Raw genomic sequence first — 4,967 nt, forward strand, 5'->3', positions numbered from 1 at the left:
TGTTGCATCTTCAAAAAATAAAAATACAATAACTGAGCCTTACACCGGAGTATCGTTGCACTGGTTTACTGAACCTTACTTTCAGGGCATGTACAGAACATGAGCATCCATTTTCTACTGCCTCCTACAGGACACACTCTTCTTCCACTCCCTTACACATTAATGTAACACAGAACTAATACTGCCTCTCCTGGCATTACCATTGTAACAACACATTCATTCTGTTTCTTTCAGAAGAATAACAGGAACTTAGGATGTAGGTATCTATGAATAATAACTATTATGTATACTCATATATTTATATAACCACTTATTTCTTGCGATACCACAGACGCTAATGTTTTTGTCACTTTTTATGTAATCAAACTTAAAGTAAGGTCAGTACTTCCACGCTTTAAACGCTGCACGCTCATACTCTCTCCTGCATTCGATATATCATTGTTGATCTGCACGCAGCTGTTGTCACGAACGTCGCACTCGCTTACGTCATTGTCATGAGACTTTCTCGCAAAAAATCACGGTATTAGTAATCCCTTACTTTTCTTGTTACTTGAAAAAAGTAATCAAATTACAGTAATGCGTTACTGCCCATCTCTGCTCAAAAGTAATGAAAAATGGCCAATTATACCCCAGAGCAGGGGTGGGCAACTCCAGGCCTTGAGGGTCCTGCAGGTTTTAGATGAGTCTTTGATCTAACACAGCTGATTCAAATGGCTAAATTACCTCCTCAACATGTCCTGAAGTTCTCCAGAGGCCTGGTAATGAACTAATCACATGATTCAGGTGTGTTTATCCCAGGGTGAGATCTACAACCTGCAGGACACTGGCCCTCGAAGCCTGGAGTTGGCCACCCCTGCCCCAGAGGGTTACATTTTCTCTTTTAAGTAACGCAATAGTTACTTTTTCTAGTAATTAGATACTTTTTTGATACTGTAACTCAGTTACTAACTCAATTACATTTTTGAAAAAGTAACTGATAACTATAACTAATTACCTTTCAAAGTATCTTGCCCAACACTGGCTTTTATACCCTCTACACTTCAAATCCACTCAACAACTATTGGATGCTGATAACAAAGTGATGCTGAACCTCACAAAACAGCTGAGTAATTCCCAGGGTTTTCATATAACACAATAAAAACACGATCAAACAAATAATTTTAAGATTATCTTTCTAACTGCATAGTTTTTAACTTTTGATTGGCATATAAAATACCCCAGAACACCTTATTATGGTGGATTGTGTTCGTCAAAGGAAAAGCCCTGCATTGTGCCGTTATACTTGGGTGTGGCATGAAGAAAAATCTTTAGACAACACATATCTGTAAAGTTTTTTACTTACATTTTCACTGCATGTTTGAAGTGTGCGAAGAGTGCAATGAAAATATACAAAAAAGCTTTTATGTAATATTACCTACTGTCTTAAGCAGGCTGCAATATTTTCCATTACTGTAACCTACATTGCATTACACACTCCAGCATATTTGCACTATGAAGGAACTCTACCATGATACTCTATATTTCACCAGCATTTTAATTGAACTCCCCAAACAGTGCTGGGGGTGCTTTCTAGCACTGTACCTCCATATTGATCGCAGAGAACAATAGAGACCTGAAGGCCTTTGTAGTCCAGCTTTTGACAAAGAGCCGTTTGCAGACAGATAGAAATGTGCGTGGAGTGCAGAGCCGCTGGACTCACCTGTCACTGCGCACTGAGGAGCGTTTAATCTCCACTACAGCTCATCCATCAAACGCTGACACCACAGGAGACAGCCACTATGTTTACATGCACAGAGCATTCACTTCTAAGTAACCTAGTTACTCGACCGCGATCAATTTTTTTGTCATAGGCACAAGTAAAGAGCTATTTCGATAAAAAAAAATCTCTAAATAATTGAAGACAATTTATATGTATAGATGATGGATGTGCTGCCCTCACTTTCAAGCAAGAATAAGACATCTAAATGTTGAGAAACGTTTTCTGTGGGGATACTTCATTTCCATGCACGGAAGCAGCCTGGTTTTGATCGGTGCATATAAATGACACCACTCTCAATGACCTTGCTAAGCTTATAATTTAATTATGGGTTATAGGTAGATTTGGATGTCAATAAAAAGGCATGGCAAGCGAGCAGTACCTACTATCACCGCTGCCATGGAAATCCTCATTTATTTACCCTGTAGGCTATTAAAGGAAGCCTCGGTCACTGAGGGAGCTGGCAGCCAAATCCTTTCATATATTTTATGGAGCAGCAGGCTCAGAGCAGACAGGAATATTCTATTAACTGTTTTTTGACAAGAGGGAAACTCAATCCCACAGTATCAAAGGTTCATGTAGAGTCTGGAAGCTTAACCTGAATAATACTTTAAGTATGACCAATAGCTGGGTGGCTCTGTACATGTATTTTTCACTGCTTTGCAGACCTACATATAGAGTATTGTGCTAAGTGCCAATACTATGTGCTCGATAGATTTCCATTGTGTTTTGAATGGCTTTGAGAGTGTCAAGATGGTTATATTGTATTTAATACAGACCTGACACTATTTAAAGGATCTGGTAGCATTGCTTTTACAAACTAGTGTGCCTCTTTTTTCCTCTTGGATGGCAGAGGAAGTCCCAGTTACATTATTTGTAGGCCAAAAGTAGCACGTTTTCCCCCTCTAGCATCATGAATGGGCTGGATGTACACTGCAAAACAACAGTGTAGGTGAAATCATTAAATTGTTTTTTGACTTCATGCCTGAGGGCTGATTAGGTCTGAGTTACAGCACCTTTCTGACAAAACTAAGATAAATCCATGTTCTCCAATTAAAGGTTACAAATAGAACAAATAGGAGTGGATTCTTATGTCTGAAAGAAAATCATGCCAGAATAATTATTCTTAATATGTGACCCACACAGGAACTTTGCAATGGTCTACACTGTTTTCTCATGGTAAGTTCCGCCTTCAGGGTGACTTTGTCTACAAATTTAGTGGTTAGTGCTGTTTCTCACCTCTTTTTTACCCATTTTCAGAGCTGTAGGTATTGAAAAATGACATAACCCTTTACCATGTTTACTGTTTTTCCGGTGCCATTTGTCCCCCATTTTACGGAGTTGCTCTTCTTTTGGTTGCTCTCTTCACTGATCGCCAGAGTGGATCATCTACCTCCATCTACTCCTCGCATCCTGTAGCTTCTGTCCCACCAGCTCTCTGTATTTTCTCCTTTACTACATCTGTGGACCTTCTCAATGGTCTTCCTCTTTCCCTCCTATGTGACAGCTTCACGTTGAACATCCGTTGTCTAATATATCCACACGTCTAAACCATCTCATCCTTGCCTCTTTAACTATTGTCTTTAAGCCACTAAACCTGAGCTCTAGTTCTGATATACTAGTTTCTAATCTTTTACATCCTGGTCACTTCCAACAAAGCATAGCAACTCTGTCACCTCCAGCTTAGCTTCCTGTCTGTTTTACAGTGCCAATGTCTCCAAACGATGAACCATCACCTTCCCTGTCCCTCTTGCTACTATCTTTCTCTCTTCTTCGCTTCCCTTGTTCACTGTCCTTTGCTGACCATTCATAAAGCAAAACATCACATCTAAAGTGTTTTTTCTCAACAAGAAGCTATACAGCTCCTCATTGATGGTCAACTCCAGTCTTAATCTAGTTTCAACAACTCTTTCCTGTAGCTTTATCCTATGGCTCATCCACGTCCATCTGTAGCTACTACAGCTCTCCACATCACTTGTGTTCTTGAAATTTAGTATCAGTACGCTTCTTCTCAATTCCACAGGCACCAAGTTGTTTTAAACAATCAAATCAGAAAGTCCACTGCCCTCCCTCGCAGACATCTCCATACCTCCACAGGTATGTCCTCTGGACCAACCACCTTTCCACTCTTCTATGAAGAGACCATCCTCTCCATGGCTGACGTACTTCCTCCTTACTAATCCTCTGCTGATTTTCCAGCTGTCTTTTATTTGTCTTCCTCTCTCATTTTCTTCATTTAACTACTCCTCAAAATATGCCTTCCATCTTCTCAACACTCTCGTCACTCTCTGTTAGCTTATTAGTGATAATTTAATAATACAGTTTTCTAATATGTCAAACTAATTTTCCTAACCAGACAGCTGCCTGCTGAGGGAACCTAACAATATACATTTCCTTGAAAAACTTATAACATAGCCATATTTGGATGTCATTGAGGCAGCTGCTCAGTCTGGAGTTAAGGCTGAACTCAAGGCGTTCCCAGGCCAGCTGAGAGAGGTAATCTCTCCAGCCTGTCCTGGGTCTGCCCCGGGGCCTCCTGCCGGTGGGACACGCCTGGAACACCTCACCCAGGAGTCGCCCAGGAGACATCCTTACCAGATGAACCACCTCAACTGGCTCCTTTCGATGTGGAGGAGCAGCAGCTCTATTCAGAGCCCTTTCCGAATGGCGCAACCTCTCACCCTATCTCTAAGGGAGAGGCCAGCAACCCTTTGGAAGAGGCCCATTTCTGCTGCTTGTATCCACAATCTTGTTCTTTCTGTCACTGCCCACAGCTCGTGACCAGGTAAGGACTTAAACTGAGAGCTTCGCTTTTACACTCAGCTCTCTCTTCACCACAACGGACCGGTACAGGGTCTGCGGCACAGCAGCCACAGCACCAATCTGTCTGTTGATCTCCCGCTCCCTTCTCCCGTCACTTGTGAAGAAGACCCTGAGATACTTAAAGTCCTCCACTTGGTGCAGGAACTCATCCCTGACCTGGAGTCAGCACTCTACCTTTTCCGGCCTTCCCCGATACTAACCCCAAGTTGCCCTCCAATGCGTTCATCGAAGTGTGAATGTGTGTTAGTGTTGATTAGTTTGCACTTGTGCATGTATGAGTGGGTGTGAAAGGGTGAATGAGGCATGTTGTATACAGCGCTTTGAGTGCTCCGGGAGAGTAGAAAAGCGCTACATAAGGATCAGTCCATTTACCATTCTGGCTGAGGAC

This window comes from Haplochromis burtoni, unplaced genomic scaffold, assembly GCF_018398535.1.
Source record: "Haplochromis burtoni strain Fernald_Lab_line unplaced genomic scaffold, NCSU_Asbu1 Contig_119, whole genome shotgun sequence".
NCBI lineage: Eukaryota > Metazoa > Chordata > Actinopteri > Cichliformes > Cichlidae > Haplochromis > Haplochromis burtoni.